Source organism: Hetaerina americana, unplaced genomic scaffold (assembly GCF_022747635.1).
Source record: "Hetaerina americana unplaced genomic scaffold, ioHetAmer1.1.p SCAF_2, whole genome shotgun sequence".
NCBI lineage: Eukaryota > Metazoa > Arthropoda > Insecta > Odonata > Calopterygidae > Hetaerina > Hetaerina americana.
In genome coordinates this window covers 91,819,981-91,847,478 of record NW_027286763.1, presented here as the reverse complement: position 1 = coordinate 91,847,478, position 27,498 = coordinate 91,819,981, and positions in this window count along the sequence as shown.

The window sequence follows — 27,498 nt, the reverse complement described above, 5'->3', positions numbered from 1 at the left end:
TGCGTTTCTCGAGTGCTTGTGTGTGTGTTTGGTCTGTGCCATCCACAGAGTGTGTGCTTGAGAATATCCTGGAATCTTTAACGGGGTCTACTCTACAGCCTCGTGAAGGATTCCATCTCCATCTGAAATTCTTTAACAGGGTCTCACAGCCTCGTGAAGGATTTCAGACAGGATAGTGTGCGTGTGGCTGTGTGTTGGTCCCTGACGCGGATTAATCTCCCGTAAACCGCCACAGAGTGTGTGCTTGAGAATATCCTGGAATCTTTAACGGGGTCTACTCTACAGCCTCGTGAAGGATTCCATCTCCATCTGAAATTCTTTAACAGGGTCTCACAGCCTCGTGAAGGATTTCAGGCAGGATAGTGTGCGTGTGGCTGTGTGTTGGTCCCTGACGCGGATTAATCTCCCGTAAACCACCACAGAGGGTATTCTGGTCGAGAGGTTGTGGTTGGTCCCTGACGTGATTCCCGTCACACCAACACAACATTTGGTCTGACGAGAGATTGGCAACTAATCCTTACGGCCATTGGAGTTTTCTTCCCCTTTCTTCTTTGCTGCGCATCATCTTCAGGTGAATGAATGAATAAATTAAATAATTAACTGAGTGAAGCAGTACTTGATTAATGTGGATTATTATAAAGTTTTTATTTCACTGGTTATGTCAGATTAGATTGCTAATATTATATTTCCAAATAAACTGTTCGTAAAACCAACGAATGATGTGACCTACATTTCGTGAAACATTGCTGAAAAGGAAAGTTCACCTAAAGGGACTGACCTCACTGCCTTTTTTTCCCCTACACTCGTATAAACCCACTCTTCACACAAGAGCCTTGGCACTCTTATTTTCTCACCATGCACGAGTCATTACGCTCGCAGCGGTAGTGGAACCCCGTTGTTCCTCTTTCCCCTTTTGTAGTGCCAGCGATTCCGATGAGGGTGAGGGAGGGAATGAAGTCTGGATTGAGAGGGTGTGAAGCTGTGTGGGTAGCCGAGGTTGAAAAAGCGGCAAGGAGGAGGGGGAGGAAAATAAGAAACGGCGGGACTAATGGAGCGTTTGGGTCTGGCTTTTGGGCTGAGACACAGCGATGAGTGAGTGATTGGACGGGAGGTGGGGAGCGAGGAGTGGTTGGTGGTCGGGTTGAGTTAGAGGTTGAATGATAATGGTAGAGACCTTTGGATGCGGAGAAACGAGAAGAAAGATTTAAAAATTGTGAGGACGAGAACCTTTAATGCAGATTTGAAAAAAAAAGAAAAGTCACGATTCGTTAAGAACGGCAAGCATTAGGTGAATTCTGAAGATTTTTAATAAATCCCTGTTAATGTTAAAAAGTCGAAAATTAAGTATTAGTTGATGGATATGATATATGTTTTAAATAGTGTTCAAGAACTAATGAAAACAGTTAGACTATTGTTGCAAGAATGCGGATATCACTGTTTGACCAGTCAAATGTAAATAAAAAGCTAACGTTTTCAGAGACTTGGTTCATAGCTAAGAGCAGTTAAAAAAAGTTGTTTGCTAATCTTCGGAATATATACTCCTGGTTCGTTTCCTAAGAACAACTATATATTGATAGGGAATGAAGAACACCTATCAAGGTTGAGGAAATGCTATAACATGTTGGAGAATGTTCTTTTAGTTCATGTTTATCATTAATACAACATTTGATGGTAAAAAAGAAAAAAGCCATAAATACCTATCCTGGTCATTAGTTCCGTTCTTAACTATTATGCAGAATAAACGAAATATGGACATTTTTAATCTTTTCAGGGCTTTACCATGGGGAAATATGATGGTCCCTGGAAGTCGAGCACAGGCTATCTTCACTGATTTTTCCAAAATTCTTGTTGATTTCAGCATTACCTAAATGAAATATGAATATAATATAAATATGAAATATGAATAGTTTGGTAAAATGTCTGGATTTGGCCTAGAAGTGTATACAATTTTTCTAATGTACCTGAATACACAGAGCACTAACTGCAACACATGTTGTGCTTAAGCGTGGGATTTTATTATAAATAAAAATAATCGTCATGATTAGAAATTTGTAATTTTTTAATCAACAGCTATTTATTCTTCGATAAAAGTTGATGCTCATAAATTGGAAGAGAAAATTTTATTTTTTATTGTCTAATATCGAGTGAATAAAGGTTTCAAAAATTAAATTTCCGAAATTCACCTCCTTCTGTCTTCATACATGCATAAGTGGTGTTTGTCCCATGAACTGTAGTATTCCCATTTATAGTTTTTGCGCACACAATATCTTAGGGTTTCTTAAATTAATTTTTTTTATTTCTTTTACAGGTTTCCGAATCTTATCCAAATAAATGTTCGTCAAATTATCGTTGCTATTTAAATGTTTTGCAGTGGAGGCTTAAGCAATGCGTTATTTTAAATACAGTTGTATAATATAAGTAAAACATCTAGCGTACTGATTTTAAAGTCAGAATGTCAACTTAGAGTGTCTGAATTATGTTCTAAGTTTAAATATTATTCTTTTCCTTATTTATATTATTCTTTTCCTTATTTATAGAATGCTATTATCACCATTTCTCTTTCCTATGCTGTTTTCTCCTCGTATTCATGGACAGGATGTTAAGCAAACAATATCTGATATTGAGTATTCGTCCACTCATAAATGTAATGGTAAATGCATTGTGAACTTTTATGAAAGTATATTTTGGAATTATACTAACTTATCAGTGAGGATTAATGCAATTTTTAATGGAATTTAAATTACGGGACTAATAGTAATATGAGCTTTCAAATGCTTACTTCAATTATCGCACTAAGCAAAGCCACTAATAACAGTTTCGTAGTTTAGGGATTTTTTTATATCTAACCATACAATTATCGTATCTCTCATTTTAAAACTATAAATAATAGAAATTCCAGATTTACGTACGTTGTAAATGGAATTATATATAATTTGAATCGATGTTAGCTACCTAATAGCGGATTAACAAAATATATCTATATTTAGCGCTTAAAAATTGCTGTTACATGGTTTCTTAATTTTTGGGAACTTGATAATTATAATGTGACAGCATACAGCCTCCATCACCTGGAGGACTCATTTGGGACCTAAAATTCTACTCCAATAAATTGCTCTATTAGATTTTGAAACTGTAGCAAAAAAATACTTATCTAAATAATAAGATATGGCCGCATTATGATGAAGTACTTGGATAAAATATTCAAATTACGTATCATCTATATGGTTCAATCACATTTGTTTATTCCAATATTCACCCATATAACTATAGTTAAAAAGTCTTCATAACTTTAATTAAACCATTACATGAATGGTTCACCATCGAGTTGATAAAGAATTTCCTTTATTATTCATCACATAAAAAGAGAGCGTTATAAAGAGTTCGTCACTCCATTCTGTAGTCAAATAGACGTTTAAAGAGATGATTCCTTTGAATCCATTCTTTCTTTGAATTTAAGGAAGAGTCGTTAAGCTTAAAGGAACTGCTTGAGAAAAAATTTAAGGACTCATTTCAGGCAGCCTTTCGTAAGTTTTTTAATTGGGCCAGGTTTAAATGAATATAAGCAAAATTATCTGCTTCCTTATTTTTCTGTCTATATTTAAATAATAATAATAGCAATCATTAGCTGGTGAAATGGTATACAATATTAATCGATAATCATATTCGTCTCGTTCCAAAAAGTTGCTTTTTTGTCTTATTAAAAGAAATTGGCAATTATGCAGTAAAAATTAATACTAAGATACTGGTTCTTTACTCTTCATATTTATCATGTTTATCATTTATAATTTAAGCCTCTTTTTCATCTCTACCATTTGATTTGTTCACAAATTTAGTGTCCCTCTATGCAAAGGAATTCGCGCCTGTCCCAATCCTAATGAATACACATATTTGTTATTTGGAGAATAATAAACTGATTGTGATAGTAATATTAATAAGAGCACCGATAGACTGACGTATGCTTCCTTTACCTTCTCTCCTGAGATATTCTCATACTTCATCATCCTTATTTCCGCATTCTAATTTGGTCATTTTTCGTGATCAGACGTTTTCCTTTGCGAACGTTAAACCACTTTTGGTGAATTAAATGACGCTTGGAGGAAATTGATGTCCCAACATGCTGTTTATTTTCGCTGGAAAATTTTCCTCGGCGTTCAGAAATGTCGCTGGTAGTTGAATCTCTGTGCTCTAAAGGGCAGTTCCCTTTAGCGACGAGGCTCCTTTAGGGGCGGGCAGGGGGTTGAAGGGGAGGGCAGAAGACTTGGGGAGGACGAAGCAGAAGGGCGGCCGAGGGAAGAGGGGAGGTTTAACGGGAGGCCGGCAAAGAGACCCTCCCACCCGCTTCCATTCCCTCATCCCCCCCCTTCACTCCCTCCGTCTCCTCTGTCCCACGCCTCCCCCACACACCAAGCTCTCCTGCCGCCGCCACAGAGCACTCAGTGCACCCAGGGCCCCGGTCCCCACCCGACACACACACACAAACACACACCCAGGACACCCTGCGCCATCTTACCGCCGAACCCTCTTCTCCCCCACCCGCTCTCACCTTCACCCCCAGTATGAGGACCTCCTCGCCCAGCTCTCTATCCCCCCTGTCTCTCGTTCCCCCGTCTCCTTTCCGCCACCCCCTCCCTTGAATCCGTACTTGGGAGGTCCCAAGTTCGATCGATGCCGGACTCTGCTGCGGGCGTGGTCGGCTGCTACTCTCCCCTCCCCGCCATGTGCTCCTCTTTCAGATCCCCCCACCCGTCCAGGTCCCTCAGTTTCCTCCTCAGATCTCCCTCTCTCCTTCCTTCCCGTTCCAGCGTCTCCTAAAAGGGCTGTCCCTGCTCTCTTGTGGACCGAAAGGTAGTAGTGCGCCTTGGCGGCAATTCCTTAAGGACTTGGTGTTCCTCAGCATTTTTTCTTTCTTCTTTTCTTCCAGCGGGTCTTAATGATTCCCTTCTAATGTTTCCGGCAAAGAGGGTGATTTTATGAGTAACCAAACTCATACGGTCAACATATTTAAGAAAACTGAATTCCTTCTCGTTAAATTTCGCAGTTATTTGTATTAGGAGACTGAAAATGTCATTTTCGAAATCTTACTGTACGCAAGATGTCAAGGATAAGAGATGAGACCTATACGATTATTCCTTTTCCGGCATAATCACCTGACCAGCGTCTCAACACAGCCAATATGTCCACAGAAAACCAATTTCTTCGAAAATTTGTCTCTGAAATTATAATGCGAACGATCTAAGACAGAATCTAAGTTATTTAAAGCTGATACTTATAGCAATTAAAAAAGGTCATTATATATCGTCAACATCCGTGAGATCTCTCATAGGGAGGCACTTTTGAAGCGTAAAGCCAGCTTCAATGATGTGCGGAGCGTTCACAAATATGCCGACGCCAATAATTTATCTAATTGCTCTTCAAGGACTCCTGTCGGCTTGACCTACGTTTCGAGAGATATTTTTATTTCCTTCGTTCAAATATAACTAGTTTGCTCTTAATCGAAGATTTTCTATTTTTACTTGCATCCGATTTAGTTGTACTATAAACCAGTCGTCACTGTTGTGTTTATTTATCAATATAGGCCTAAAATTCTTGCATTCGAAAGGCTTCTCTGGTATTTTGTATTGGGCTAAGACTACGGCACTATTTTTGAAGAAGATAACTTTCTTTTTTTCATTACAGCTGACTACTGTTCTTTGTCTCTTCTCCTTTCCCAAATTCAACGGTATCACTAATACCTTGATGTTCATGTTTTTTTACACTATTCGTATGACGGCTCTTTACGCGTGTACAGCACTGTACTTTTTTCTAAAAAATGAAAGCCACACTATGCCATATTGCACTTAGAAGGGACATGCCTAATATATTGGGTGAGGGAGTATTCATGGCTGTAAAGTCATATCTTAGTAGCCAACGATATGAATGCGACGAAAATGACATAGAAAGCGTTCTACACAAGCTCGACGACCAAATATCCTTTCTCAGCAACAAAAATTATTAACTATTTAAATTATTATAACCTCTGGTGATACAAATCTACCGTCAATGGGTTGGGACACGTGCTGCGTAGGAAAATCGGCCAAAAAAAGAGATTTATGCCCAGAACTCTTTAATATATTCGCAAAACACCCTTAAGATCAAATTGTTAAATCCTCAACACGTGGCCACAGCATACTTGATTTCTTCGATATTTCTACGCCTGAAATCGTAGCAAACATTGAAATAATGAACGGAATCAGTAATCATAAAGCTATTTTTGTAGACCTAAACACTAAAGTCGTGAAAATAAACAAAGAAAAGCGTAAAATATACTTATTCTATAAGGCAAATTTTAACGGACTGAGAGAATATTAAAAGAAAAGTGCCAGAATACAAGACAAAAACACTAACAACCGATACAGAGAACACTTGGAAATATTTATTAAATACTTTACGCGAATGAATGAAGACGTACATCCCATCCAAACTTAAATGCGACCGTAAGGAACCCAGATGGTACAACGGGGAAGGCAGATCGTCATTAAGAAGGCAAATAAGGCTACAATCAAATTTTAAAAAGAGTATAAAAAGTGACGATATAGTTTATGTAAATAGATTCAAACAGAAACTAAAAGAATGCCGTGGTAAAACGAAACGCATCTTGAGCACGGCTCTAAACTCTTTTATATCTAAAATTCTATGAGAATATCTTAAGGAAAATCCAAAGTCAATCTGGTCCTTTATTAGGGAAATGCAGGATTAACGTCCAACAAGACATTCTTTGAAGACGGAAATCGGATAAATTATAACAGGCAGCGTGAAAAAGGCAAATATTTTAAACAAGTTTTTCCAGAGCGTCTAGAATAAAGACAGACGCAACAAACGAGCTCCACACCCACTCAGGGAACACATGAGCGATATAACATTGACCAAGAAGGGAATAGAACATCTGCTCCATAGTATCAAAGTAAACGAAGCCCCTGATCGGGAAGAAAAACCTGCTAGAATATTAGAGGAATTAGCTGAAGACATTGCCCTATGTTTAGAAATTGTTTTTCTAAAATCGATAGAAGACGCAGTACATCGCAACTGGAAGCTAGCCCATATAACTCCCGTTTATGAAGGCGGCGATAAGGATAAACCAACCAATTACTGACCTATTTCTTTGACATCAATCTCTTGTAAAATATTAGAACTCATTATTATCAGTAACATTATGAGATTTCTTGATAGTAGGAAAATGCTAGCTGCTACAACCAGCACGGGTTTAGAAAGAGCATATCTTGCGAAACACAATTATGTCTTCTCATTCACGATATAATTAGATCGGGAGAAAACAACACACAAGTCGATGCAGTATTCCTAGATTTCAAAAAAGTCTTCGATAAAGTCCCACACAGTAAATTGTTACACTAACTTAAATGCTATGGTACCAATGAGAAAATAATAAATGACATTAGAGACTTCTTATCAAATTGCAAACACATAGTAGTCATCGATGGGTTGTGTTCGACGGATAGATATGTAACTTCAAGTGTCCCCCAGGGAAGTGTGATAGGGCCACTTCTATTCTTAATATACATTAATGACTTAAGAGCACATGCTATTAGCAATCTCAGATTATTTGCTGACGATGAGGTGGTATACCGGAAAATAAGGAGCCGACTAAATCGCAAGCTACTCTCTAGAGACTTAGACATATTCTCGGATTGGTGCAAGGAATGGGGGGGATAAGATTAATGCATAATATACAAACCTGCGCAGTTTTGAAATTTTGGAGCAAAGGAAGTGGCAAACAGAAAATACACTATGGAATAGATGCTAACTACGGTCAAACAAATTAAATATTTGGGGGTAGTTCTAACACCACGACTTTCATGGGGAGCACATAGCAGGACAATATGCGGATCCGCTTTGAAGAAACTCGGCTCCATTATACGGGTGTTGAGGAAATGTTAGTTAGTGGAAGTTAAAGGAATGTGTTATTTTGTTCAATTAGACCTCATTTGGAATATGCCGCAAGTATTTGTGATCCTTGGGTAAAAATTTGGCAAAAAGGAGTAGATAAAGTCCAGAGAAAATTCACCTGCTTAGTTAAATATTGTTATAATAAGAACAAAAGTGTGACAGGACTTTTAGGGGATTTAGGCTGGGAGTCACTTGTGATACGAAGAGAACAAGCGAAACTGAGACTTTTAGAAAGGTTCAGAACAAACGAGTTTAACAATTGACACTAGAAGAATTACTATGACCCCACACTACTTAGGTAGATTAGACCTCAAAGATAAAATAAGGGAGATTGATTCTAGTGCAGATAGATACAAATACTCATTCTTTCCCCGAACAATCAGGAATCATAATAGTGAGAAACTAAAGTCACCTTAGAAATATTAAAAACATTTAATTTGCAAATCAGAACAAAATTAAACATTGCAAAGACATCAGGTATATTTGTAGGTGCATGTGTATGTTAGTTGGTAGTTTGTGTGTTAACATGTGTTTCGGTCGCAAGGGCTTTTGCATGAATGTAGACCATATTTCGTTTGTGGATTGTATAAGTTTACGGCTTTTGCATGCAGTTTTTTTAAAATTACCGGTGGTGCCCAAACACCCCCGGCACACGCCCTTGCGGCGGCTTGCGGAGTTTTAAGTAGATGTAGATGTAAGAAAATGGAGTATAATTGTTAATGTGATGAGCTTTGTCAGCGGTGTAATGATTTCAGTCAGTAGGCGCGGTCAGCCCAAGAAAATAGAGGTAAACCTGGAGAAATTAATAAGGACTGAAAATTTATTTTCTCAATCTTGTACAAAAAATAATAGTTTATGGTGACAGTTTTAAGGTGACAGGATTAAGAAATTCTCAGCAACATTTTTATTATTTTCATTTAATACCACATATCTCGACTATTTTATACATATTAACCAAACATAGTTAAATATTTGCTACATCTCTTAACTGGCTTCCAAATTCCTTCAGCATAAAATTCTGACACCTGATATCGCAGCCAACCGATGACAGAATTTTGAAGTTCCTCGTCAAGACGAGCACAAAACATGTAGTAGCCTAACTTTTTATTCGTGTTTACATGCAATATAGTCGTAGAAATCTGTGGAAAATTTTCTAAAGATTTCAGACATCGTAAAACGCTTATTTTCGCGAACTTTTCTTCAATTTTCTGGTGCAGTTCATTGTTCATCCCAGACGGGCGGCCATTTCTGCCATCGTCAAGGACACTATGCTCAATCTTAAACGAACGACAGCCCTGACGCTCAACTGTTGTCACTCATCACATTTGGTCCGTTAAGAGCACAAATTTCCCGATGGATATCAGCAGCTTTGTAGTTTTTATCAGTGAAAACCTTATTACTGAACAAAGCTCACATATGGCAGGAATTACAATTGTATTGACCACTTTAAATCGCCAGTATAAACAAAGAAAAGCTGCGCGACATTCCAACCACTGCAGCTCAAGACGCACTGGCCTACTGTGTGCGTCATCATTCGGCTCCTTCCAATGATTTGTCACGCTACATGAAAACGGAGGTTACTTTCTGGACAGCGCTCGCACTTTATATGATTCTAAAATTTTTTCGTCTATTTGAGAAGACAAAATACATGCAATATTATTTTTCGGAAAATATTTAAGATTTAATATTTGTTCGAGAAAGTTTGCTTAATTATCTTTCCAAACGATTATTATTTTGTTTTCAGCATTGACAGAGATGGCCTGCGGAATATTGTGTTAATTATAAAGAAATAACCGTTAGTGAATTCCAAGAAACTACCGATGGTAACTTTTAACGGGAGTTATCCACTAAATGTGCATTACATACAATACAACGATTCCAAAGAGTTTAAACGATTCCGTAGGTGAGATCATCATCATTTTTCAGAGAAAGATTGAATAAATTTCTATCAACGCCGAGAAAAAGGGCCAGTTATAGAGGAGGTGGGGAAATGGAGCACATCAAACACTCTTTCAGGACCAGTATATTTCCTGCAATTAATATTGTGAATCTTCTTTTTTCTTGTCGTAAACGGAAATTAGATGGAAGAAATGAAAAATATCAACTTTTTGAAAGGATAATGGATAGAGAGAATGGTTGGGAAAAGTTTCTAGTTATCCAAGGATAATAGTAAGGCTTTACAATTTTTTAAAGATTTATTTGCAAACCAGAGAAAAAAATAAAAATATAGTTTAAAAGGAATGGTACTTGAACATTTTGTCTAAGAGGGAATCCATTCAAATATCTATAGTAATGTCAGGAGGATGTAAGAGCTGGAAGAACGGGAGGAGAGATTGGTAGAAGGGGAGAGAGAAAAGAGATTGCTAGAAGTGGCTGGCGAGTAATGCACAGGGAGGGCGCGTGTGTATGTCGGAAGGATAAAAAATAAGAAAATCCTCGCGGGTATAATAAATCGAGAGCACTTGCCCCTCGACCAGAATGTGACCTGGGGGGAAGTTGCGGAGGGAGGGTAGGGAGGTTGGAATGGAAAGTGTGATGGTAAAAAGGGGTCCGCGGAACGGAGGAAAATTAAAAATGAAAAAAGGGAAAAAAAATTATAAGAAGAGGAAGAGAGAGGGCGGCATGGAAGGGAAAAATGTTGCGGAAAGAGGGCGAAGGGTTGGGGAGGGATTCGAATGGGAAGGGGGAGTGAGCGTGGGGGGGAGTGCTCAAGAGGAAGATCATGGTTCTTTTGCCCGAGGATGAGTGCGGGAGGGAGAGACGGAACGGTGGAGAAAGGGAGTGGCGAAGAATGGGGAATGACTATGGGATGACTTGCGGTGTGGGGGTTGGTGGCGTGGGGGGACAGAACGGGACGGCAGTCGGGGTGGGGACTCGGCGAGCTTTCGGATTAAGGGGGTTGGGGAGGGAAGTTAAAGGTTGGTTTTTGAGGGGGGTACAGATGGGAGGGGAGTAAGGGTGGGATGGAGGGTGTGCGTGGGGCAGGCGAGGAGGTAGGCGAGTCCGAAGGGGATGGAAAGCAATTTGCAGAGGAGTGACACTTTATATTATTTTTTTATTTCACTCTCCCTCTCTAATTCTGCTTCATCCTTTGCCATCCTCTTTTCCATTCATTTCTCTCTCTTTCTATTCCTTCATCATATTTTAATTCTTATTTTCTTCTCTCCTTCATGTCTCTCCGTCTTTTTTACTAGCTCCGAGTACCTCAAGTGTCATTTTAACTAGTGATAATCTCACGCTATACGTCAAAACCAGCAAACTTCTTCCTTGGTTACATATAATTTTTGCCCTAATACCCGACCCACCACCAATGTTTCCTTCTCATCTCCTCCTACCCCTGTATCCTCCCACCTGGTTCCTTTCCTAAAATTCCAAATCCAAGTTTTCCTGCTTTTATGCACACCTTCCAGAGTATTAAGTTTTATTTTTGATTTTGTTTTGATAATGGAGGAGATGTAGAACAGGGAATATAAATATAGAAATTAAGTCATAAGTAGAGTATGGCAGACGACAAAGAAGATACCTTAATCTTCAAAAATCTGAAAAATTATATATATACTTATATATATATATGTGTGTGTGTGTGTATATATACACACACAAAAATTATATAAGTTTTATAAAAATACGAGGGTGATCCGAAAAGTTCTCTAACTGATGATGAAAATGACAATTTAAGATTACAAAAATGTTTTATTTTTCAGCATAATCGCCAGAAATATTAATTTTCATCCAACTGTGTTAAAGTGTCGCTATCCCGACTCTGTAGCGTTATTCCGGAAGTGCTGCATACGTCCTCATCCGTAATCGCTTCTTGATTGGACGAAATCCGTTGACCAGTGAGGAAACTTTTGATTTTGCGGTAGAGGTGAAAGTTCGAGGGAGCCAAATCCGGGGAATAGACCGATTATTTCAGCACTTCATGATGCAAACCCCTAAATATTCCCATCCCCAATATGATTTTGTGGGCAGGTGCATTATCCTGATGGAAAGCGGTTTTTTCCTATGTAGGCAGGGTGTGCTTTCACGACTGTTTGCGTCCAGTTTTGTTTGAAGTTTGTAATAATATTCCGCAATTATAGTTTTATGTTTTTCAAGATAGTCGTTTACATAATTAATGTCGTATCCCAAAAAACCGAAGCCCTGACCTTTCCCGCCGATGACATCGTCTACGTTTTCTTCGTAGCTGAAGAGCTGGCATCTATCCACTTGCAAGAATTGTTGTTTCGATGCTGATCTATAATGGCTAATCCATGTTTCATTCGTTGTCACAAATCGATGCAGAAAATCACTCTTTTTTTTCGTAAAGCGAGCCAAGTCCATTTTGGAAAGCGTCGTTAGAATGCATTTTTGATCCGCAGTAAGCACGCGTGTCACCATCTTGCGCAATGCTTTGTTGTGTGCAAAATGTAACCTACGCGTTCTTTTGATATCCCTAGAGACAACTTCATGAACCGCCTAATAGTTATCTTCTGAAATCATATCGTGCCCTATCTCCATGATTTTCGGTGTGTTTGTACTTTTCAGAAGACGTTTATGTGGATCATACTGGAGGCTGTCGGTTATGTTGAAACTCGGTAACCCATATCTTCAATGTGACAATTGAAGGAAAAGAGTCCCCAAACACATTTACAATCGTCGAATGAAATTCGAACAGCATTATACTATCTTTTGCGAAGGATTTTATCACTGCACGATACTTGATATACTGCCTACAACAAACTGCAATTTTGAATGGCTTGCAAATGCACACAGCGTTTACTCACAGTTGTGCCAGTATCAGACAAAATCGTGTGAGTAGTGATGCTATTAATCGGCGATGCGAGAACTTTTATATATTAATATTCTTCATTTGATATTTTCCCTTAAAATTTGCTTCATTTAATTTTTCATAAATTTCAATTAATATTCTATACCTTCCATTTTTTCTGTTTAATATAGTTCTTGAATCATCTATCATTTCCTTCATTCTCGCCCACAATCCCCCGTTTCCTACCAAACCTTACCATTTAGATACTTGTTTTATTTCAGAGCCATTTCAATCTTTTAAAAAACCACTAAAAGCCTTGAAGGGTCTTCTGTGTTGTACTTTGAGAGCCACCGATACTAATCCGGTGTTCAAAAATTTATATTTCTGAGGCCATACAGCTTTCAGTTGGCGAAGTGGGAGCTCTTATTTTCGTGGAAAATTAATCTACCTTAAATTGAGTGGATAATGTAATAGTTGAAATTCCGCCTTATTTCTTCTTCCCAGTAGGTAGTTACGTAATCAGGCAGTTAGAGGTTTTCCTCTAATGGTCTGCAGTTAATTTGCCATCATTAAATTTTTTATTAAAACATGCAACTTGCCTTTTTTTATGTAATTTGATGGGGTAATGAAAAAATTTAGATTTTAGTGACTTTTAAACTTATTCAATATAATCTAATCCATGAATTTGTTCGGTGGATGAATCGACTGTAGAACTTGTAGGACTGACTGAAATATTCTGGATTCAAATACGACTGATGTCTCGGAAACCGAGATCGTTTGACACTCTTGTAAAAGGCCTGAAAATCCGTAATAATAAAGGAATACGAAATAAACCAATTGTAGTTTTTGCCCGTCATATGTGGACCCCTTATCTTTCCATACCATTTAAATTTATCTTAAGGCTGTTGAATGCAACATACAATATAATTGCCTCAAATGGGATTATTTTCATTTAACTTTTGGAAAAAAACAATAAAAAACTTATTTCCAGATAAATTTCTGTCGAACGCCCATATGTATCATATTTTGTTTTTGGTTGAACCGTACGATTTACTCGTATTTATGATTACTATGCAGGAGACGTTTGTGTGATGGAGACGTCTGATATTTTTTAAATGTTATCCTATAATTATTTTTGATATGGTTTCTTTTTAAAAACAAGCAAATATTTCGATGTTGAAGCTAGTGGTTAATTGCTCACCGCTTTTCTAAAAATAATCTCGAGGTATATATCGGTGCATTTCGTACTGATTGCAATCTGAATTACTAACATCCTATATTTAACTTTTTCCCATTGGACATTTTGGAAATCATTTGATATCTTGGGTTTTTTGTGCTTACAGGAAATTTTAAAGAAAAGAATAAATAAAGCATGCGTATGTCTTTATCTCTGAGCAGAGATTTTTCTTTTCTATTATACTATGCTCTATAAATATTTTTTTGAATCAGTTGAGCTATATCTGATCAAATACCAATCGATTTCTGAACACTTTAGGTGACTCGACAATAATATTTTGTTAATATTGATTCTTCAAAATTGCTTATCATAATATTCCATATGCTTAAGTCATAGTAAAAATATTTTAAATAATGTGTCTACTTTTTCCGCAAACATTATTATTAATTAGTTTAATCATTCATTCATTCTATCTTATTCAATTATCATTGGAATCAAAATATACTCGTATGACATGAAACATTTACTGTTTTCATTTCTTCGTTGCAGCATTTCATGACTCCTTCAATGAATCGTTTTGTATTTTTTAGGGTTATTCTAATGCTACATGAGTAGATATGACGGTATATTGAAGGGAAAGTTATGAGAATATACATGAAGGATAGGAGCAGGTCCCATTTAATATTAATTATTTTTCATCAACTTTGAGATATGCAAGACTTGTCTTGCGAAGAGTTTTGTTACATTTTATCGTAATATGCCCAACATAAGAACATCCTATACTTTTCAGATATTAAAAAGACGCCTTCGGGTTGTTAAGGATACGACATCATAATAATGTTTTTTTATCTCATGGCTAGAAATATAACAAAATTCGAAGTGGAATTTCTTGTGGCTGATGCTAAGCAAGTTCCTGATAGCCCAGCGGACTTAAATCGTAGGCCTTCACGAGTCACACGTTAAAATTTATAATCCAAATATATTGGAGTTGATTTTAGATTAGAGCATGAAGAATGCGTCTTTGTTCTTATCTTGTCTTGACCTTTCTTACATGTGCATTATAAAATTTATTTGTATAATTGTGGATTTTTAAAAAATCTGTTTGACTGTTGCCTTGCATTTATATTAAATATCGGCTTTAATTTGTTCCATGTACAAAGCTAAAAGAAAAAAGTTAATGCAATGCATTAACTTTAAAAACTAATTTCTGAAGCAAAAATATTAAAGTTATTTCACATTATGCGTACTTGTATTTGCTGCCTAATTATTATAGCCGTAAATTAACCTGAAACTGACTGAACAACCCTCAAATTGCAGGGTACTGTAATTATATTAATTGTATTTTTATTTATCTTCTAGAACCCTCCTTCTATAAGTAAAAGCCTGGAGTCTGTCTCTCGTTTGTGATCGATAATTGACAACGTTGCTGAGGAAGTACAAATCAATCATGGCCTTAAAATATTTTGTAGAAATCAGTATCTGCTAAGATTCGAAACAGTAAGGTAAGAAAATAAAATAATTATTTTTTCAGTAGGTAATGTCCATTTATGGTATAACGCTATTAATAACCTTAAGTATTATTATAATAATGGTATATCACAAACGTATTGAGCAAGGGTTCAGGAATGAAGGAATAAATCCAGTGTGAACCTACCACTAATATCCTATTTAATGTTAGTTTTGTTTATTTAATTTATCTTTTAGTAACATTTCAATGTTGGAAAATTAATCTCAGCAAGAAAATTCACGCTTCTCCAGAAAGTACGATGTCATCCAAACTGTGACAATTTAAATAAATAAATATATGTATATATATATATATATATATATATATATATATATATATATATATATATAATTCCCCACTGACCTCTAGGACATAAATAGCACAACTGCCGTTTCGACCGCGAATCACGTGAACTGTAGACAATTGGGAATGTGAATAACGAAATCGGAAATTAACCGCTTTGAAGAACATCCGTGTTACTTATTCCATAGCCCGTGTCACATTGGTGGGGTTATAACTTTTGGGTTTTCGGTCGACGAGAGCCGAGGTCGTCGAGTTTCGAGGGGATTGGAGGGAAGTGGCGAGGCAAAGGAACGACGACAAAGGGGAGGTGGGGGTGAGCAGAGAGGTGTGGGTGGGGAGGGGGCTGTTTCCCGGCAACGGTCCCTCGTAGCTAGGCCGAGCGGCCACCCACGGGGTGGGGCCAGGCCAGGCGGGGAGAGGCGGTGCGAGGTGGGGATGCAGGGTAAAGGGCAGGGAGGCTGCAGGAGATGGCGGGTTGCGGGGGGGGCGTCGGTGAGGTACCGGGGTCGGTGGTAAGGGGAGGAGAGGGGGTCGGGATAAATGTGGCCCAGGGAGGGGTCTGCTCCGGAGGGGAGATCGGTCGCTGTGAAATCGCGCTGTGCGGAGGAGCCGGGGGTAAGGGCAGGAGGAAGGAGGGAGGTAGGGGGGCTAGGAGAGAGGAAGCAACATGGTGGAAAGGTCCAAGTTGCGCAGTCGCCAGGGCCCCGTCCCTCGCGGCGAACTCTCCTCCGCCTTACCCTCCGCGTCCTCCTTCCGTTCCATGCCAGCTTCGTAAGCTGGAGAGAAGAGAGAGATGGGCAGGATGAGGGAGAATATGAGAGGGGGGAAAAGGGAAGCGAAAAGGTGAAGGGGAAGGAACAGGGGGGCAGACGCCATAGGAGGGGGACGAGGAGAAGAGAATGGTTTGGAAGGGTCAATATTTTGGTAGCCCTGGGCTCTTCCGCCGATTCGGAGGTGAAGCCAAAGTGGCGTATCGCACCGAGGAAGTGCTGGACAGCTATGACGGAAATCTAAGGCCGAATAAGCTGAGGCGAGAAAAATTTTCGCTCTCTTTCTGGGCAAGCGAAAAATAATTTTAAGAGACTTTTCACGCAGGGTTTTGGGGGGTTCTCTTGGTTGGCTCGTTCACCGAAGGGATTTTTCGAATCATACAATAAATGATATGCTTTTGATTTAAAAATTAAATTATGTTTAAGGGATGATCACTAATTATTTATGGGACATTTTAAACTGTACATATAAAAGTATCATTCTATTTTGATTTCCCATGCATTTGGAATATTACGGTGTTTTATCAATCCTTTTTATTTACCAAACAGATGAGTATAGAAGGCTCTTAGTTTAGCTTAGAAAATATGAAGTGGTGTGTTGGCAATAAAATTTAGAAAATCTCATCATGTGAGATTGATTTTGCATATTCTTAAAAGTTGCGAGGCATAGATATTTAACGAAATGAATGTGACACGGTTAAGAATGTGGTATTCCTGTTTTCTCCATTTGAAACCTAATTTAATTTCGACTTTACTAGCATTCTTAAATAATAAATGCTTTTGAATTTATCTCCTTGTACGGGTTCGCATTTTGTACTCGTCACTCAAAAATGGATGATTTTTTTTGAAGGAAAAATATTTTCGACTGCTAACGATTTATTTTCAAACCATAAAATTTGTCAAATAAAAGCCTTTATCTAAAATCGTTCATAAAAAATTTCCTAATTCAGCAACATCTAGCATGAAAGAATGTTGCGGTGGGTGCATATGGTTTGCGGTAGGTACATGCACTTTTCATCACAAGTGGTAACAAGTATTTACCAACACGAATTTGCGAATTAGTGCCACCTAGAATTAATCATTTATCTTTTCATCATAAGTTTGGAATTTGATGGATAGGATAACTTCATATGATTTCCCTGAATTTAAGAAATTATTGAGAAATTTTAATTTAAGGAATAAAGGTCTGGTAATTATCCCTTCTTCAATACCTCCTACCGTCGATTTGGCAGGTAACTTAGGATATTCATGAGAAATAAGACAGTCTAAATTACAAAAAACGCTTGACTCAAGATTTTTATTTCACATTTTGGCCAACTCTTTCTTGTAGAGAGCTCTCTTCCACCCTTTTTTCAAGAAAATAAAGTATTTCTCTTCGATCTCTGTGTATCAATTACCCCATGTGTTCTTTTTAATACTTTTCATTTATCGACAGTAGTATATATATAATATTCACCATCTCCTCTTCCTTTCTTACATCCATACACACCCCCCCCCACCTCCCCATTCCTTCTGTTATATAAAGAAAGATTTTGGCCTGTATTTCACCTGAAGATGACGCTGAGCGTCGAAACCTAGGTCGTGAATAAATATTTTATGTGGAAAAACCAAGTGTTTCCTTTGCAACAAATAGGATTACGATTTAATAGTTAATGAATGCCCACTTACTCGATTTACCTTAATCCAGTTACTTATTCATAACATATGAATAGAGTGTAATATTTTAACCTCTCTGCATTTAATACTATTAGGCCGCAAATTTAAGCGAACTGTGTAGTGATTGACTTTAAAATTCTTTTTGAGAGTTATTTTATGCACTTGTTGCGCGTTACTAACCTTTTCAGGTTACGAGAGTAAAGCGGATAAATATTATTCTCATTTATTCTTCAATATATAGTAGACAAGTTCGTAGTTACTTGGTTAATGTAACCTGCAAATTTATTCTGAAAGCCCAGTGTGATGTATCATGACAGTACAGTTGAAATCTGTTTGATGTTAGCATGGTTACAAGTTATTCTAGAAAGTAGGGCGTTCGGAGTCTTATGCGAGAGACCCGGTTTCAAAGACTGGGTAATTCCTTTCGTAAATAACATTAAAAAATACAAGCACTAAATTTTCTAGGTTCTTCTAGAACTTCTCAAAGAACTTAATGGTGACTCAGGGGAACTATACTCTGTGAATGTCATATGCTATTAGTTCGGCGTGAGCTCAAATCTCGCGTAATAAAATCAATCTTCGGTGTTTACTGTGGATAGATAGAAAAAATGTTATTTTTGTCATGAAATAAAAAAGAAATTGAATTGAATTGAAATTGGAAATTGAATGAAATAGAAAATGAATTTAAAACCCTAAACATTTTGAATGACATTGGAGGGGAGGTTAGATTTATTCAGAAAATTTTAAAGCCGGTTCGTCGATAAATTAATTTTGATCCCGTAAATTCATTGATTCGTGCATAGAACCTTGTTTTGAAATTAATTCTGTTTCATGTAATTTGAAATATTTTTCTATTTGCGTACCTGATTTTAAAACCACAAGATTTCGATAATATGCGATAAAAATAATTGCACTGTTGAGTACACAGTGTTTAATATACGAGAACGTTTGCTGTGGAAAATATTTATATGCTAATTTATCATTTCCCCATGCTATTATGCAGTTTTAACTACTTTTTGTAAGGTTTTGCCTCTAAATTTGGCTTCTATCCCTTCCGACAATGGATTAGCCACATTTCTACACTCTCAATTCTACCATCTTGACAGTTCACTGACACAATCTTGAGTTTTGTGCTGATTTCATTCCCAACAGGAGAAATATTAATACATATGTTATCCACGTGTTTGAGAAATGTTTCCGCTTTATGCTGTTTGTTTACTGGGAATTAGTAAAGTACATGTAACAAATATAATCATTCTAACGTAAGCACGCACACAGAAATATAGTTTAAAATTATTGTAGTACTAGAATTGAAAATGAATTTCGCAATTGACCTTTGAACTCGAGCATTAAAGTTTAAATATGGGCCTGATAAAAATCCTAAATTTTTGCTAACCAAATTCTTACGTGAATTTATTTATATTTTTTGTTAAAATACTTTAATAGACGAATATGAATGGATGAATCGCGTAGATGAAATTCAGATGAGAATTTATCAGATTGGGAATTTAATTATTACAATAGTGTTATGATTTTAAGATGGTATATGGCAGAACTAATGCTTTTACTCAAACGTCCAAAATTGCCCAACTCTACGTGTCGCGTGAACGATAAAAGGCGACGATTATAAACGATAAAAGATAACAATTAAAAAATTCTTGTTTTGAACTATCTATGTGCAGTAAGTTATTGTTTTCAATATTTAAGAAATCAGTTACGTACTTATTTTTTAGGCTACTTGACAGACCCGTCTCCTAAGTGACATCGTCCGACTATTATCGTTTCCTTCCTGAATACCTTCCCTCTATTTCTATTGCTCCCCTTCATTCCCTTTACCTTTTTCACAATGTCTCAACATTAAACCAATTTCGCTGTACGATATTCTCTATAACACATTCTCTAAAACCTGCCAACACCATTACTCGCCTCTTAATTGTACAGAGATGCAAAATCTGTATCCGTAACATGTTCTTCCATGCCTCTCGGTCTCTCTTCCTCTCACCAAACATCTGAGATTACTATCCCCCAAGCTACTTCAAATCTCTCCTTTCTCTATCTCCTCGTCACTACCTTCCTTTTATTTTACTTCATCTCAAACCGCTCCTTGCCATCTTCCCTTAAATCCTTCTTTTAATTTTCCTCCATTTTCAAAACATAACTCCATCATCCCGTCTATTGCTTTCTATCTCCCCCCTTAATCCATACCTACCTCTCCCCTACCGGCTCACTATCTTGAATCCATCCTGTACCGTCTCCCATCCCTTCAGGTGCCCTCTCATCCTCCTTTCCCGCCCTTTCATTCATGTCCTCCGCCCTTACAGCTTGTCTCTCAGACGGTGTTTGGTCAATAAATCAATACAAGAACGCCGAAGATATAAATCCCTCGACTACCCATTCCATCCTAAGTTTCCTCCTCCCACTCCCGCTTCCCTTCCCTATCCAACTCTCCTAAGCTTACTACTCCGCCTCCCCCTTCTTCGTGCACCGTTCACGTGTGCAACTGTCCTTGACGTGGCGTAGGTCGGATGATTTCTTACTTCAGTGTTCTACTCACTGTCCGACTTTTAATCCACCCCAAGCTCCTTGCTAACGCGATTTTGCGTCCCTATAAGTTTTCTATGAGTTAAATACCTCCATTTAATATCCCCTTATTATATTTTATTTTTATGTCTGTCATTTGCTTCTTAGCTAGAGGTTTAATTTTTCAAACTGAAGTCACATTTTATACAATGTTGCATTTTTACCTTATCAGGTCTATGAACCACCTCCGTTTTAACCTGTGTGACTTTCAAAAGAGCTTTACTTTAATTTTGTTTCGATTTATTAAGAAGTTAAGATGGTAAATGCTAACTACCGAATAATTGAAATTTTTTACTGGATAAATATTTATCAATAACCAGGTTTCAATGTACTACATCATCTTCAGGCAAAGTAGTCCACCGAAAATATCTGAAGATGATGTAGTACATCGAAACTTGATCGGTAATAAACTTTATACTAATGTGACAGTGCCATTATTTTGTCAATATGTTCCAATATCATCATATCATACCTGAAACTAAACATCTGTTTTAATTCTCAAGCTATAGTTATTATATTTAAGTTCAAGCTGACGTTCTCCGGGGCATATTACATACTAAGCGGAAAATTTAAGCATTGGTTTATGTTTTAAACATTTTGCTCATTTAAAATGAAACAGATGATCTTTTTCTCTTTATATTTTCCCAAAAAACTATTTACAATATTTATCTAAATATACGCACTTCCCTTCTTCGCAGATCTACACTTTCTCCATTCGCTCTCGTCATTACTCTAATTTCCCTGAAATAGGCAGCATTTTTGTACAATTTCTCTCGTCGATTACGAATAAATAAGTCTGTCAGTAGCAAAATATGTTTCTCAAAGCCTGGATATCATTGTTCTAGCACTTAAACTACTTATACTACTGGCAATGGTTGCAATATACATTGTGTTCTTCATTTAAAGAAATGGTTGCCTTTATTCTTGCAGATTATTTTGACATTGCCATTCAGTAATAGGGACTATATGCATTCACCATTTGAAATGGATTTAGTATTTGTAAGAGAAAAAAGGAGCATGGTTTGCTCTCCAAGCTGTGTGAATGAAGCAAATTATAAAGTTGATTGCCGGTCTATATGAAATTAATGGGAAAGATTGGTGTGTCTGAAATTGCTCCGACGGCTTCAATGCTCTAATTAAAACAAAACAACAAAACCACATACTTATACAGGGTCGCACCCAAAAGTGGTAGGACTGATTTTCTCTGGCGCGAACGGAGCAAAGGAGGGGGGCCTGCCTGGCAGGGTAAGGTGGAGGGGGCTCTTAGCAACAGACCGACCCCAACCTCAGTCGCCTGCAGGCTGTCGTTGAGTGAGGACACCGTTTTTAGTGAAGCAAGTTTTTTGTCCGCGTCGAAAAACAAAATGAATCTGAATTTAGAGCAACGTTATTCGGTGAAGTTTTGTGCGAAACTCGGGAAGACGGCAACTGAGACCCTCGATATGGTCAAGCAGGCTTATGGGGACACTGCCTTAAGCCGTTCCACAGTATTTGAGTGGCACAAGTTGTTTAAAGAGGGTAGGGAGCTCGTTGAAGACGACCATCGCTCCGGACGGCCGTCGACGGCAAGAACCGACACGAATGAGGACAGAGTGAGGACACTGCTGAACACAGACCACCAGGGGAGACTGTGAATGGGAACTTTTACGTGCAGGTGCTCACCCGCCTCCGAGAACGCGTGAAAAGAGTCCGACCGGCCATCGCAAACTGCTGGGTGCTTCATCATGACAACGCGCCGTGCCATGGCGCGCTCGTCGTCAGACAGCTCCTGGCCAAATACGGCGTTGCCACGTTGCCGCACCCACCCTATTCTCCCGATCTGGCACCACCGGACTTCTTCTTCTTCCCCCTGATGAAAAGACAGCTCAAGGGACGACGTTTTGACTCGATAAAGGCCGTTCAAGAGGCTTCGACGAGGGTCATCAACGGCATCCCCAAAGAAAATTTCCAGCGGGCGTACGGGGAATGGGAGCAACGTTATACTAAGTGTGTAGCAGCTCAAGGAGCATACTTTGAAGATTATTAAGTCGATGCAAGTATATCGTCAATAAAATTCTTGTAAAAAAATCAGTCCTACCACATTTGGGTGCAACCCTGTATAATAACAAGTTTCTCGGAAAAATATATTATTCAGATTCGAGTGGGACAGCATCTAATTCCATTCGACGTATCGATGTTCATTCATGTAAATCTAGTGTAGTCAGATGTCCGATTCTCAAACATGCGACGAATCGATAGACTACAGCCGACGAAACTGAAGTGTCTACTAATTTGAACCTGTTATAACTCAGTACGCTATATGGCATACGAGTAGAACAGAGGTTCCAAATCCGTCCATACAGTTTTAGTTACATAGTTGTTTCTTTACTACAGCATAACTAGCAGTATGAGAATTTAAAATTTTTACAGTTGCTTATCAATGCAATACTAAAGGTAGGAGGATCAAAAACGGCCCATTGTAGTCATTCTTCCTTATTACTCTAATATTTTTTTTCAAAACCTGAGACACATTTGAATATTATAGCGACCTAGTTTTATGCGTGTGGAATTACTCGTGTAAAAACTTTTCGCTTATCTAGTATTGACCTCGTTAATACCTGGTGCCGGACGTGGCGTATCAAGGCTGAATGCTTCTAAATGATTTCTCTTCTCTTTATTCTTAAGTTTTCCCAGATTTGACCTAGCGTCTAACCTACTATCTTTGCTAGTACTCTGAACGTGTTCATCTATCCTACGCATTAACAACTGCGCCTTCAGACAGTTGATATTATCCTCGCTTTTTATGGTAACTTAGAATACATAGATCCTTGCTGCTCTATAGATAGAGAATATGTTTTCCCTCATGCCGACACATCGATCAACAAAGTGACATTCTTCGATTAAAAAAAACGTGTGCCTAGTGAGCTTGGTATGAGAAAGAGATGAATCCAGAATCTTTTCCGTGATCATTTTTCTCTAATTCATTTGACCATACTGCAATAATGAGCATTGGTGCTTCTCTTGTGTCTTATTTTATTTTCTTCTAGACAATTGTTATTTTGAATCCATGCTGATTTCCGGGAATTACCGTCGCGTAGTTTAGTTGGTGGACAACTGTTTCGCCCCCAGTCCTGGAGGCGTCTTCAGGTCGAAGTGATGTGCGTTGCGTTTTGACCGCTATACTATATATAGGAGACGCTGGCTGGCCGGGAGCTCTCTGATTGGCTCTTTCTTGACGGCGAGTGGGAATCACCCTTTTCCAAGTGGAGGTCAGGGTGTAGCCGTCCTCACGGTTGAAGTTGTATGGATTTTTTATTATTTCCACCGCTTCTCTGATGAGTCGCGGAAAATATCGCCTTTCTCTTGCCAGCACTCTAGTCTGGTCGAACTTTATAGAGTGTCCAGGTTCCGACCACGCATGTTCGGCAATTGCCGAAAGTCGGAACTGTTTCTGATCTGTGGCTCTTTGGTGCTCCTTGGTCCTGCATCTGATGGACCTCCCTGTTTGACCGATATATGAATTCCCACACGTGCACTTTATCTCATATACATCTCAGAAATCAGCATGGATTCATCAGATAGACGGCGCGGAAGCCTAAGGATTAATTTCAATTGTTATTTTGTTGACTAAAATATAAATATTACAATGTCTTGTCTTCATTGAGCCCCATGAATCCATGTTTTTCGTTTCTGTTGTGATAATTAACTCTAATTAAACCAATAGTTTAAAAATGCGATTTTTCTAATGCTCAATAGGGGATCATTTATTTGACAGTGTATTGACTGGCAACAACGGAGCCCAGGAACAGTTTTTATGCTCCTCAACTAAGTTTTTCATCCACAATTTTGTAATTCTTACATTGCTACATCCCTTCCTAGCAAATAGTCTCGCAGTGGTAGCAGATAATTGATTGTTGTTGTTCTTCTAATCGTGTTTGTAAAATTATTTGCATCGTTTGATGCATAATTTATACGGAGGAAATAGTTGTTATTACTCATTGTCTTTCCTTCAGTAACTAATATTTTTTCTTCCTTCTTTTCCTTCCTCCCCTTTCCTTCAGTAACTAATATTTAAGTAAATTTTAATGATGACGGTAGATTCCTGAAATAGGATCATCCCCTATCACACACCTAAACCCTGGTTTAGATGTGAGGGTCTTAAACAAACATTTACTTCGGAAAGTGTAGCATTGTATCCAAACCCTTGTGTTACTCCCCGAGTTGATGCTACTTCGATTTTTGTCTTTCATGTATTTCACTACAGTGTTAAATTTAGTCAAAAACCTCTTCCTTCTCGTCACTACCAAGAGTTTTTTTATTTTTTGGATGAGCTTAAATAAATTATATTAACAATAAATCTTTCCCAAATATTGGTTTGGGAAAGTTCAAATTTTGTTCATCTTTTATCATTATCTCTATGTCATACTAGTATTTACCATGAAAATTTATAATGGCATTGACGTTTGCTATTCAGTCATGTGGGGAGACAAGTTCCTTGCCATACTTTAACTTATACATGTCTATGTTGCACGTCTTCATGCACATAGAAACTCTTCATTCCAAAAAATCACCTTTCAGGTTTGTTGCTTCTCAGCTAATTTAATTGGATATTCTCTTGTGTATTTCTATTCATCATCCGGTAGTCATTGATTTTTACTTTCTTTTTTTTTGATAAATGAAGCACTTAATCTGTCAATCGTTGTTTCCCTTCGCTGATCTTTTATGATCAACATCTTCCTATTTTCCACCCAGTGTCTCACAAGCTGTAAATTTCCCTATTTTTTTTATAGATCCTATGTTGCTACAGTGCTAGATATCATACGCTAATGCTCGGAAAATCCTATGGTCGATTTCTTTCAGTTTACCAGCCACACTCAATTATTCTTTATTTTAATTTGCTTCACAATTCTATTTGATATATCGGTGATACTAAAAAACCTATCTTTTCCATTTTTTGACCTCCTAAGCGAGTTTATCACTAGACATTTACAAATGTTGTATTCAATTTTTCCTGCACTGCAGATACTCTTCTTTTTAATTTTTAATATCACGCGATATTACCAACTTGTAAGTCGCCCAACTCATCTTGCTATCCGCATCTTGATATGTTGTTGTCCGCATGTATACGTTTTCGATTCGGTACTTCTGGGTTTCGCTGCTGTCTGTATGAATTTTACACATGTTTGCGAGGTTATAATATAATATTTTGTATGTTTGAATAACTATCTATCACTGATTTAAAGTAAGCTGGCATTGTTACAGAAAAGTCTACCTTAGGTTTGGAATTTCACTATTTCTAAGTTTCTTGGCATGGATGCTTGTATTTATAAAAATGTCCTAAACTATGTGAAAAGGAAAACGTAAGGTTAACGGTCATAGAAATAAGAATAATATTTGGTACTTTAGAGGTATCACAGTTTCCAGCGACAAACAGCCAGGCATTATCCGCAAATCACAATTGTCATTTTTTATTTTAGGCTTAAACTGAGAGAACAAGACACAGATTCTAATCTTGAATTCCTGAAATGAAATAAAAGAGCGATGTTGCTTATTTCGCTCTCTCTTGAAAAAACTCTCTTACAGCCTCTTTCTCTTTTCAAGGCATTAGTCGAAAAAGTATAATTAAATGCCAACTGCAATAAACTTTGATCTATACTGACCCATATTTCTAGCAACCCAAATTAAAGTGATTATCGGTCCATAATGATGGAATTAATGCAAAAAGGTGTCATTTTCTTAAACATATTTTAGTCAGATAAAAATGCGAATTTTTATAGGTGAAAGTATGGAATGAATAATTACAGTAATTACCTATCGCTTACTTTAGACTGAATATTCTATGATTAAAGCGTCTAATAGCGTAATGGTCTAGTAAGTATATCAACCTTTAAAAATGTTTTGAGCTGAAACGATATCTGTAACCTAATAAACAGCTTTGTTTTAGATTGGCTCTCTCACTGAATTAAATACACGAAACCCTCGATCCGTCCAACTTCGTACACTTTTCACTGTTAAAAGTACCCTTTTCTTCATCCAGGGAGAAGGATCCCCCGCCATTAGCGAGGCGCTCAGACCGCCCACCGAGCGGTCCACCCATTAATGCCCCCTTCTGGTTGGATGCCTAGCGGTCACTCTATAGCCAATGGCCGACCGAATGACCACTGCCGGCAAACGAGCCAATCCCTCTCCCTCACCCTCCCCTCCCCTCTTTCACCACCCCGTTCCGAGCCCCTGCGCACCCTTAGGCTATCCCTCCCCTGCACCCCATTCATCTCCCTGCCACCACCCCACTCCAATAAAGGTACCTACGTCCGTGGGAGTTCTGGTTCTGAGCAGATAACGGGCTCGTTCGGACTCGAACATCGATTATCGGCCGTGTCGAGATGACTTCGGTGCGCTTCCTGCAACACGCCCCCGCTCTTGATTCGGGTGTTAATGGCGCGACGGCACCGGATTCACCAGTCATAAGCGCTTCTGTGTTTTCGTCGTCTCTGGCCCCCAGGGCCTTTTAACGAAGCTGCATGAATAATGATTTGAAAAACGCGAGGACCGCAGTGTAGCCGAGTAATGTCAACTATATCACTCCACGGTGGAGCATGAGTGGGGAGATGGTCCCTGTTCGAATGATGTTTTACAAATCGAGCCCGAGTAATGGAAACGGATATTTCTTTTTTTCTCCGATTAATGCAGCATTTTCGGTACGGCTGACTCCCCGGCATACACGGTATGGGATATAATTCGCAAACGAAGAATCTACTATGCTGGATTAATTAATTTACTAGCTTGAATGCACGGGCAAGTTATTTGGAACTTCAAATTTAAATTCACACGTTAT